Genomic DNA, 13,143 nt, shown 5'->3' on the forward strand with positions numbered 1-13,143 from the left:
CTTTAGCCTTGGGATCTCACTTAAATAATGTGAGATGCAACAAGCTTCAGGCTAAAGAAGGTGACAGGTGTCCTCCTTTAGAAAAACAAAAACAAGAATAACAGAAAGGTTAATTACAACAACAATTCTTGGCGGGTCCCTTTCTGTTATGCTTCTTGGTTGTTATGATCTGATCTCACAATCATTCTTCATCTTTAGAGTACATACCCATAAGGTCTGTAAGTGATGTATCATCTTCTGTTACATGCAAACTCACTTTAACCTAGGGATTTTCTATGTCATCATTGCTGATTACAAAAGTAACTATTACTCTTACATCTTCTTCGTCATCGTCTCCTGACATCTGCTCACTAAACTGATTTTTCCATCTGTTAAAAGTATCATCATCTGGCCAATCAAAACTTAGGGTTTCTCTTTGTATCTTTATTAAAGAATTGGCATTTTCCTCTAAATGATCGAATTCTTTTCTCATATCAGCGTAATATAATTGTATTTTTACCAGCTCCTCATTTGTCTTTGCCCAAAACCAATGGCCAGTCTCACTGATGATGTTTGTTATTCTGTTATCGAATAATTCCTCCATTTCCTTTTTCCATTTTTCTTTTTCCTTTACCGTATCAACAGATTCTAAAGCACAAGGAAATAGGGTGAATTTTTCAGCAAGATATTTTGAAAAATAGAGTATCAATTTTCTCTGTAAAGAATCTCTTTTATTCTCAAAATTATCTAATTGATTCAATAAATCAAAAATCTTTTCAACCTAATGATAAGGCATTTGGACTGTAGATATACAAATAATTGTAACATCATTGTTTCTCTGTCTCCATTTCTGTGCAAGAGAATCTAGTCCATCCTTTTCTTTATTTATCTCATCCATGAGGGTTAAAATCCTTGTCAACTGATCATAAAAAGTTGACCATTGTATTTTATCCCTCAAATATGTCACACCCTGCCTCCATTTCTCTTCCTGCTGATTTCTAAATTCTATCTGCCACTCATGTAATTTGGTTTTTTCTACTTCAAATTCCTCTGCAGTATAGAATTGGGGTCTTTTAGGGGTGTCAGGTATCTCAATAATAGGGGTTAATCCCACAGATGACTGTGGGGGATATGCAATTCTCAGTGTACTAGATTCTCCTACTTTCCTCTTTCCAAGTACCTTTTCTAATTGAGATACCCTGTTTTCTAACTCAATTCTCCTTTTTACCTCTTGGTTATAGGCATCCACCACTATTTCATATTTATTATGCATATCAATCATTTCCCTCTCTTCTCTTTCTGTAGTAGCCAAGGCAAATTTAGAATAATCCACATTCATGTGGGCTGCCTGTACATTTGAAGTATCAGCAACTCTCCTTACAATGATACTCCCTGTTAATCCTGAATCATCAGGCTGTAATGAAGTAGTTCTGGATCCTCTTCTCAGGGACCACATAATAAGGGCAGCTTGATCATTGCTGAATGCTGTACCCAAGAATTCCTCTTTATTTGGATCCTGGAGTCCTAAATTATTTGAAACAGAATTAAAAATTAATGCGTCAGCAATGTCCCAATTGGGCAATAATAAAACATTAGCATTTTTTACCATCTGTCTTCCCTCATCAGGGGTTATATTTTGGAACTCTTGCACCATTTGTTCCTTTATTAGATTTTGAATGGAGGTCTCATCCATTTCTGGATGTTCTGTTTTCATATTCTTACACCTTTGCTCAAAAATGTGCATGTTTACCCTCCACGCAAACTGATGGAAAGCCCTAGATCTTACAAAATTGTTATCAGATAAAAAATGCTGACTGGCTTGTTCCAAAATAGGGTCCAATTCCCTTCCTCTGAAATCTGCTATAGTTAATTCAAAACTTGGCACAGGGGGTTCCTGGGGGTTCCCTTCATCAATTTCTGCTTGTGTAACAAAAATTTCTCCTTGTGACCCCATTTGTTCGAATTGCTCATTGGTGAGCTGTTCTTCCTCAATTCTTATTGGGGTTTGAGAAGGTGAGTAACTTTCATCAGGGGATTCTTCCTTCTAGGACAGTGCTGGTGGATTCAACTATCTATTTTTCTTTATGTACAACGGGCTCCTGCTATCGAACAATAGTATATCCTGTCTTCTTTCGTACCACCAGTGGACCTATTCCAATGTTGGGGGTGAAACCCAATTTTCTCATAATTTCTCTGGCTTTATCTGGAAAAGAATTAATAAAATGCTATTTCTTCTCATTCATTACTTCCATTATCTCAGAGAAAGTACTCATGAGCTTATGTATTTTATCTGCATTGGTTGTAGCATTACTAAGAGGACTGAAATCTTTGTCAAAACAATTAATGAATTCCAAAACTTTTGAATAGACTCTCCATTTTTCTTTCTTTATTTCTTTCTCATGGAGAGAGTATTCATTTCTTATTATATCTTCAGGAAAATAGAATTCATGCTGAACTGGACGAAGCTTGATTCTAAATCTAAGGGCAGAATTAAAGAAACCTTCTGTATCACAAAAACGAGAGTGAGACACTGCCATCTTATATTGATCCAAAATTTTATGGAGAAAGACCCACCCTTCTTTAGTTATCACAAACTAGTGGGCTATAGTACAAGTAGGAAAAATTGATCCTGTCCCCCTTTTGTGCAAAAAGGCCTCCTCCACTCCTCCCAACTGCCACAAAAATTCAGCTATCCCTACCTTTAAAGGTACCTGATAGGGTAACACATGGGGTGTTCCTTTGAATCCATAGACCCTGATGATAGTTGAGACTGAATATGGGATAATATCTCCCCAATTATGTGAAACTTTTAGATTATGGGTTTTTTCCATAGGCCTAACAAGGTGCATTAATGCCTTAGGGATTCTGGGATTATCACTCAATATGAGGCACCTTAGTTTGGAGGCAAAGTGCCTATCAAATCTAACGAAGCTAGCATTTTCTACTTCCCAGGTCATGTCTGCACTCCATAATTGGACTGGCAGTGCCTCCCCTTCTTTTTCTCTATTTAAAACCATTTCTTTACCAAAATAAGTGGCCCCTTTAAAAAGAAACATATGCATCAATTAGGAATACTGACCCCAAACCTTTTCCACCTTGCCCTGTGCAATCCCCACCAATCCCTGGTGAATCTCATTTGCCAAGTAAGATGCAAAATCAAAAATTATTTCCACACCAAAAGAGGAGATTTGGGTGATCATATACATGAAGCTCACCGGAATAAAGTCTTCTTCGCCCTCTCCGAAGACTCTGCACAGGGTCCTATATATCTCCACTACCCTGGCATTAAAGCATGATTTCTTGAATGGTTCTTTAGAAGATGATGTTATGGTTGGGAGGCCTCCAATCCGGCCTATGTGGGCTTTCAGTGCACCCTGTCTAACTACATCCCTCTTGGATATATATTCTTTTTCTAAATCTATCAAATTAATGGGCACATGATACATGGTGAGGGGTCCCAGACTGAAAACCTTCCTAATCTCCTCGGGACTGATGGTAACTAAAGCCTCACCATCCATTCTTCTCACTACCTTAGTGGCTTGGTCATAGTTTTTTGCTATAGCTTCAAGCAGGTCAAAATCCATAAACACGCTGGGGACAACAAGCTTCCCAAGATCAAAATTCCATACATTGGCATGAGGGGCATATAACTTCCTTTTCACAAACCATTTTTTGAATAAACTCAAACCAGTTTGAGAAGTTTGAGCATCCCGGACCCAATTACCCTTATCATACAATCCATCAGCTACCCTTAACCTAGGGTTCAGTGAGGTTAACCTCTTAACTTGCACCATTTCTACAGTAGATTCAGGAAGTAACTCAAGCAAATCATCATGCACATTTCTATCCAGGTAGTTTATTGCACCTGTAAATCCCTTCTTAGGAGGCATCTTGGGCTATCTTTTTAAAATTTAAAAGCTCACGAAGATGATGGTAGTTTTACTTACTTGAATTCTGTCTCAATTCTCCTCTGTATTCCTGCAAATTTTTCGCAAACAGACAACTTGACAAAAAAATTTTTTCAAACCTTGGCACACTTTTCTTTCAGTAATGGCTTCTGCACAAGAATGGCTTCAAATCTTTTCTCACGTGAAATGAAACTGATGAAATCTCTTTGTATTATACTCTATTTTTCCTCACAGACGAAGCTTTCTTGTCTAATTAATACAGAGAGTGGCACTACATTTTTCATTTGAAACTGCACCGTTGATCTTCAAAGATCCTACGATCATGCGGTACAAAGAGAACAACTAGGAGTTATATTTGCCATGTCAGTTATTTTACCCAATGAGAACTTGCCACGTACAAAATTCTTTCTTTTGATGGCGCTTATATTTAGACCCACTGATGATGGAGAACACGTGTCAGCATGTCGCTACTTCGTTATGCATAAAGAACAAGCACCTTGCCATGGCGAAGCGGCGACAATCGTTGATCAGATCAAGAAATGATCAAAAGATACGCTACAGGGCTTCTTAAGAAAGAAGGCGGCGAGCCCAACTCGCTATTTCACTATAATTATCTCCCTTGCAACTCTTCATAGCAAGGTAGTGAGCTCCGTTGATCCATTTCAAGCTGACGTTCAAGATTTCTTGTACATTCAGTCAGATAGGTATTAATGAGAATCGGATCTTTGCATAGTTGGCACATGTCAAAATTTATCATAGTCATCTGTCATTACACGTCATCAAAGATCTTGCTAATCTTTTGCCATTTTACGGGGCCTCGCTAACTCGCTAATGGTGAAGCACCTGAATTTTCCGATAGCGAGGTAGCGAGCTCCGGCACTTAAAAGGATTCCGTGCCGAAAAATGCAAGGGTTACCCAGTAATTACTTCTGTTAATTAAAATTGATTCTAACAACGATATTTATGATTGGTCATGCCACCTAGTGTAATTATGATACAAGCAAGATGCAATGTCATCATTTTTAGATTTTCATGTGGCCTCGCTACTTCGCTAACGGTGAAGTGTCTGAATTTTCCGATAGCGAGGTGGCGGAACTTTCGGAAAAATCAACATTCCGGCTCTAATGTCAGATATTCTAGTGGGTCCCTATCCTTTTTTTTGGATGGTGAATTTCAAAGTGTACCTGCACAATAAAACATTTAATAAGCAAATCTTCGATCGCCGCATCTTCACTTTATGGTCCCACCGCTTAAAAAACTCAATACTCATTATCTCGCTATACTTAATGAGCATGCAACTCTCAATAGCGAGGTAACGCCAACGGTAGATCTAATCGGATCCGACGGTTGGGACAAATAGGAAGAAAGGTAACCCGGGAGAAAGGAAAAGGAATATGATAGCATATTCGTCTCTTTTGAAAATATAAAATTTCGCGCCCGACAATTTATGAATAGGGATGATATAGGGTTTATATGGCGATTATTTCTTATAGATGGTTTATCCAAAACCCTATGTTTCACTTAGACATAGAACATTTGACTTTTCTATGATTTAACTGAAAATTTTTACTACAGAAAAAGTCAGACCAACAAGTTCTTTCTTGCATTCTTTTTCATTTTTCTCTACAAATTTATCAACTCTAACATTTTCACTTTCCACAATTTTGTTAGTGTTAGAATTCAAACACTTGTAAGCTTTTCTCTTAGTGGAATAACCTAGAAATATGCCTTCATCACTTTTTTCATCAAGTTTACCTTTTCTTGAATATTTCAATATAAAAAAAAAATTTCTTTAAAATAAATCATATTTGGTGCATATCCATACCAGAGTTCAAAAGGTGTTATGTTTGTTCCTTTCTTTACTTGAGCTCAGTTCAGAGTGTAGATTGCAGTGCTAATTACTTCTCTCCAATTCTTTTGTACAACATTCTTCTCAATCATTATTATTCTTTCACAATCCATAATTGATCTATTCATTCTCTCATCTATACCATTTTGTAGTGGTGTCCTTGGTGCACTCATTTTCCTCTTGATTCCTTTGTCATTGCAAAATATGTTGAACTCATCTAAAATGAATTCACCATCTTTGTCTAATCTCAAATATTTCATACTCTTTCATGTTTCTTTCTCAACTCTATCTAGATACCACTTAAAAATTTCCTCTAGTAAGAAGGCCAAAGAGTCAGAGAAGAAATTGCCCTTGTCTATTACCCCAAGTAGGAAGACCCCTAGAGGACATGTGTCTAATACTTCAGGCAAGGGCGATGAAGATGACAATGAGGAAGGAGAGGATATGAAATCTAATGAAGAGAATGAGGAGGAGATGGAAAGTAAGAAAGAGGAACTTGTGGCTAAAAAATGAAGGAGGTCAAAAGAGAAGGACGATGAGGGGATTTTGGGTTCAGGGCCAGAAATCTCTACCATTTCTTTTTCCCCTATCCATCCTTAAGATCAGAAGAAGGAGAAAATTGATGGTGAGGGAGGAGAGGTGGTTATGAAGGATAGGTGAAAGGCCTAGAGAAATTTCAATGTTAGAATAGCCAAAATGGGTATTGTCAAAGAGACAACAAATCCCCAAATTCTGGAAGAAAAATAGGGTCAGCTGCAGTTCAAGGATCTCATTGATCCAACAATGGTGGCAATAATGGATAATGTTAGGGAAACTAGCTTGAATTTTTTGAATAATGCTAGAAATAGTATGATCAACAATTTTAGGTCAATCAAATGGCTTTACCATGAATTGGAAGAGTTCAGAGAAAAAAATGGCCAACTAGAAAACAAAAGGAAGGAGCTAGATCAAGGAAATCAGAAGGAATAGGGGGATCATCTCAATTTGGCTAAGAAGAGAATCAAGAATTTGGAAAACTATAATCATAACTTGGCAAGTCAAATGATTTCCATTCTCAACTCTATCAATGATAATATTTTATCCCTCATTGGAATGTTGAAAGCCAGAGTCTGCTAGATGAGACTGAGGACAAGGACAGGAAAAGAGCTAGGATGGAAGAGAATGTGATGATAGAAATAACTTTTACCAACTTGGATCAGGAAGGTCAGAAGATTCAAGAGTAGATGGCTAAGGAGACTCACAAAGTCTATGAAGCGACACATATGATGCAGGAGCTCGAGTAAAAGACAAACAAGTAATCTTGGTTTTTTTATCCCTATCTTTTGCTATTATTTTACTACTATTTTTCTTTTGTCTTGTTGGCTTTTTCTAGTTCTAGCTTTTTGGCTATTAGTTGAACTAGCCCTTTGGTTGGCCTTTGTTTTATGGCTGGGATTAACTTGCTTATTAACAACCTTCTGACTTGTTTTAATTTTCAGTTGGGCTTTATCTACTTATTATTAGCTTTGGATATGTTTTAACTTTTGGGTTTTAGGGTCCCTGTAAAACCTATTTATCTTATCAAAAACATTTGAAATGCATGAAATTTTTCTTTAAGAAATATTGCATATATCGTTCTTAAAAAGTCATCATCAAATAAAATAAAGTATTTATCACCATAATAGCTTTGTATTCCAATAGGACCACACAAGTATGAACCAACACCTAAATATCATCAAAAGATTAGGTCTTTCTCTTGAAACTAGACTATGTCATTTTACCCATTTGACATTGTCTGCACATCACTTTATTAGGTTTTCTTAGCCTTGGTAACTGTCTAACTCTTTTCATATTACTAATACTTACCAACTTATCAAAATTGACATGAAATAGCCTGTTATGTCATAACCAATCATCTTCACATTGTGAAAATAGACAAGTATCTTTAGATTGGTATAGATAGAAAAAGTTACCTCTTGTTTTCTCCCTACTTGCAACTAGTTCACCAATAACATCATAGATCTTTTCTTTCTTGGTTTGGAAATCTAGTCTATAGCCTGAACTTATAAATTGTGTCACACTCATCAAGTTATATTTTAAATCATCAGTCCAATATGTATTGCCACATTTTATCTTTTCTTTTAGTTTAATTGATCCTTTATCTTTCACATAACATGGTGCATTATTACCAAACTTAACACTACTCACATTATAATGTTCTATCTTATAAAACTTACATGTATCACCAATCATATAATGTAAGCAACCATTATCAATTATTCATATATCATTCTTACTCACATGTGAGATCAATGTATCTTTCTCATCTTCATTAGAATAATCTTTCACTGAAACTTAGACAAATTCTTCATCATTATCATTAGAATCACTGTCAAAATCATCCTCTTCAACAATATAGAAAAAATTATTACCTATTTCCTTGTAGTCTCCTTTATCTATGTTAACCTTTTTGGCTCTATCATCTCTCCTTCCTTTGTACTTAAATTCTTTTTTTCCCTCTTTGTCATGTGTGTTAGGATATCTACCTGCAATATCACCAACTCTTTTACATGTAAAAAAAAAAAGGAACCTTACCTTTGTATTTTCCTTTTCTTCTAGGAAGTCTTCTTGCCAATAATGCTTCAAGTTCATCAAGATCATCATTAGATCCACTGTCACTTTTTACAGACTTTCTTTTCTTATTTTTCTTAGATCCATCAAGAGTTAGTTGTGCTTTAAATGCACATTCGACCAAAGCAAGGGAATACTTAATCAAAATTTGATAATTCAAATGTAGTAAGTCTACTAATTAGACTATCCAAGGTCATATCATTACCTAGTGTACACCTTAGATCTTGAATTATAGATACTTAGATTATATAGATAGGAAGTAAAGTCGTCAATACCTTAATTATCACAGTATCATTAGTTATTTTTCCTTCAAATCCTCTAATAGAATTCACCACTTCTTTGATGTAGCCACAATATTGTGCAACAATTTCACCTTCTTTCATTTTCATGTCATCAAATTTGCCTCTCAAACTTTCTTCATTTTCTCTCAATATGCTCTTATCTCCACCATATATTTTTTCCAACTTGTCTCATAGTTCCTTAGTAGTAGCGAATTCCTTCACATCATTGCATTCTACATAACTTAGGGCTGCTACAAGTTTAACCATCATTTGGTTTTGCTCCTTCTTCTCTTTCATTTGTTCAACTATCCTAGGTTTAGGTACCTCAATGTGCTCATTGTCCAAGTATTAAGATGTGGAATCTCCAATACCAAATAAGTGAAATATCATTAGCCTTTTCCATGCTAGGAATTTCTCCTTATTCATCTTAGGTATCTCTCTCTTGTGCATCTTGATCTTTGGCTTGAGTTAGGTTCAAACTTTCCTTGAAAGCACAAATGCTCTGATACTAATTGTTATAATGATTTAGAATAATTGGGGGGAAGTTAATTAGTTATCCTCAAGTTCAAATGTACCAATTCAAGATTTTCTCAAATCAAATAGATTAATCAATCTCAAATACCGACTCAATCAATATACCATATCATTAACAAAACAATATTTCATGTAGATGCTTAACTTTCTATCTCTATATGTGCCAACTATTTGGTAAATAAAGTACTAAAAAGTATAGAATGCATAAAAATAAAATCCACACATGAAAATAACACTTTGACACTGGGATTTAATGTGGAAACCCAATTTGGGAAAAACCACCAAGTAACATGCTACCAATTTTTCACTCTTTTAAAGTGAGCTCAGTTAAGAGCCAACCCTGTTAAAGGTTATACAACACACTATTAAATGTGACCTTGTTAAAGGATTTAATCACCCTATTAGGAGTGGCCGTGTTAGAGGACTTTGGATCATTCCATTAGAATTTCACCTTGATTAAAGGATTGTTAGGTCAACCTTGATTAAAGGATTTTGACTAATATGATGGTTAGAATGTAATAGTAGGTTTGATCTATAAAGTACAACTCACTTTGAAAAATTCATATCTCCATTTTCTTATCTTCTATTTCATTGATTGGCCTCTATTGACATCTCCACCACTAAGCTTCTTGGCATCTCCTCAAGTAATCACTCTTCACTTAACTCTTCACACTTCACCTCTATTATTCTGCTCTTCATAGCTTCTTCTTAAGATTTCCAATTAAAAAAAACCAACCTTATGATTTATTCCTTATGCCTCCTTAAATAGGTAATTTCAATCTTTTTTTTCTTAAACATCATCATTGATCTTACGGTTAGGTCAAATTCATCAAATTCTTCCATTCTTTTATTCTTGTTCTTCTTCTAGACTCTTGATCAAATAATTTCCTATAATCACTTAACAAACTTTTCTCATACATTAAATATGTCACTCATCAATCCTTACTTTCCATGTTCTTTGACTAATTCAAAATTCTAACTATGTCAGCCTCAAATTCAAATCTTTTTCAAACTGTAACTTTTGTTGTCACTTGGCCATCAATGCATTCTTCATATTGGTCATCATTATGTAGCTCAATATACACTATACTTTACCACTCAATATCAATAGGTTCAGTCAGCCATTAATATGCTTGGTCTCTATAACACTTCTTCATTCATTTTTTTGGCAATAACTAACACGTGGCTTGAACTATTTTGTTCAGCTTCTACATAATTTCCTTAATATTATGCTTGAGCTCCTTTTTTGACCATGCAATACTGATGCTTGGTCAAGATTATCCTTTTTGACTTGTTTCAACTCTAAGATTCATCCAACTATCTTCTTCACTTCATGTATTGATTCAACAACACATTATAATGTCAAGGACTAACTTATCAAGTGTCCATTGTATTTACATGATACTTAACACATCTCAACTCAACCTTTCACTAGGTCATCTCATGATCTCTTCTTTCCAAATCCTCTTCATCAATCAAATAATATGGCAATCTACACTATTAGTAAAATATCTCTCTAGAAGGTTTGAATTATGTCTTACCAATATGTTTGACATCTATGACAACATAACAATTTCTTGAATTGTAGTTTCAAACAATATTTGGGATAAAATCTAGGAAAGGTCTCTATCAATACTTATGGGATTTCAATGTTAAGGTTTTCCAAAAAGCTTAGGAATGTTAAAGAAAAAATTAAGATCTAGAATAAGGTTGAATTTGGGAACATGTATAAGTCAAAAATTGGGATTCTCCTAGAAATTAGCTAGCTTCAGGAAGCTATTCAACTCTTGGGATATGAATTAGATATAATGAAAAAATAAAAAGCCTTGTTATCTTCTTATCATAAGATCATAGATAAAGAAGTCATTTGGAGGTAGATATCTAGGTCAACATGGTTTCAAGAGGGTGATATGAATACTTGGTTCTTTCACCTCAACACACTTAAGCATTAGGAGACCAATGGAATTTCAAAACTAGTAAATAATGATAGGATTATCTAGGAGGAAGATGGTATTATATTGGAAGCCAAAAAAAATTCACGTGTTTACTTTCTGTGGACTCCACTTTATCTCATTACAAGCAAGAAAAAATCTTGAGTCACATACCCTTTATCATAGGGGATGATCAAGATAGAAGTTTAGTGTTATTTCTTCAAGGGATGAGGTGGAGAAATATCATTTCTTTTTTGAACGGGACAAGGATCTAGTTTTGGGTGGATTTCCCATGTTTTTCTTTGACCATTTTTAGAGCATTGTCAATAATGATGTTGTGAGAGATATCCAAGAATTCTTTTGTTCTAAGAATCTTCTAAAGTAAATCAATACTACTTTCCTATTATAAATAATAGTCCACCAAGATAACTAAAAGGGGGAGGGGGGTGAATTAGTTATCCAATAATTAAACTAGTTATTTTCATTAAACAAACTTAACCATTCAATCAAAGTAAACAACAACCATACAAAGATGCACATAGATAATTACATAAGATATGTTGACTAGGAAAACCCTTGATTAGAGGGAAAACCCCAGTGCGAATGATGCCCACAAGAGCATGTACTAATATAAATATTCCTTGTTAGAGGATAGACCCTATTAGGATTTTGATACAAAATCTAGTACAATGAGTCCTTGTTGGGAGACTTTGAATCCCCACTAAGAGATTCCAACCCTATTAGGAGTTGTGGTATAATGTATGCAAGAAGAGCCCACTGTCCAGATATGAAATTTCAACTACAAGAAGAGCTCAATGCTTAACCAAATAATTTACTAGTATCTTCTTTTCTCTATACATTCCTCTATCCTATCAACTGGACTTATCACAATCAAACCTTGTAGACTAGGTCACGAACCTTGGATCCAAATGCCAAACATTAGATCACTTAGAAAAACCTTGGCAATGGAGTTTCCTTCACTTCCTTACTGTTCTACACAACTTTTCATTTTGTATTACTCTGCTACTTTTTGAACATTTCCAAGTTACATATATCCATATAATGATAAAGGAAAATATCCTTCCTTTATACCAAGTTCGTAAAACAATTCCTAAGTTGTCTATTAGTCCTTCTCAACTAATTATTATGAGACCTCATTAAGAACATGTTACACTTAGTGATAACATAAAGCTTCCACCTTGCAACTTGAATAAATTTTTGTACACTCAATATTATGATGAGTGAGCTTAGCCACATCATCAACAAAATGTCTTCTTCATCTCCTCAATCTTGATCATCAAGATATCAATTGTGCTAAGAGATATAACTACTTTACTAGAACATGCCTCTATAAACTCTATCTTAGATTAGATATCACCAAAACTTACATAACTTCTTCTAGATTTTTCTTTTCTACTTTTGACATTAACTACATATACTAGACACTCAAAAGTATCTCTCATAACCTTGAGTGGTTATTATGCTCAACTAGCCATCTATGCTAACTTAATCTTTCTATTGTTCTTCTCTAAGATACCACTAAAGACATCAAAAATGCTATGTTGACATCAATGAAAAGATCAGTCATGAATATAACATATTATCATCAAACCAATCTTCCAACATTCTTGCCAATCTTCTAACAATCTCCCCCTTTGGCATTGATGACAGCATAGATGAAAAACCATCTAGTTCCAAGAATACCAACAAAAGAAAAATAGTTTTCAAATTGTCTTTATCAATCATACTCCCCCATTGATATACCTTAATGTGCTCTATACCAAACTATTATTTCAAATTCATGCCACATTCAAAACATCTTCTTAGTATAATGTTTTCCTGCAATACTTCTCCCCCATAGTATAATGCAAAACTCTCCCATAGTATGATGTTTTTCATGCCAAACTCTCCCCCATTAACATCAATGTCAAAGGTTTATGCAACCAACATCTCTGCATCAAACTCTACAACAACTAGTATTTACTCATCTCAAGTGTCTAAAGACACTATTCAATAACATCAACAACATCGATAAGAGTCCTAAGTGACTC

This window comes from Cupressus sempervirens, chromosome 6, assembly GCF_028749045.1.
Source record: "Cupressus sempervirens isolate cs-2001-9-10 chromosome 6, ASM2874904v1, whole genome shotgun sequence".
Classification (NCBI taxonomy): Eukaryota; Viridiplantae; Streptophyta; class Pinopsida; order Cupressales; family Cupressaceae; genus Cupressus; species Cupressus sempervirens.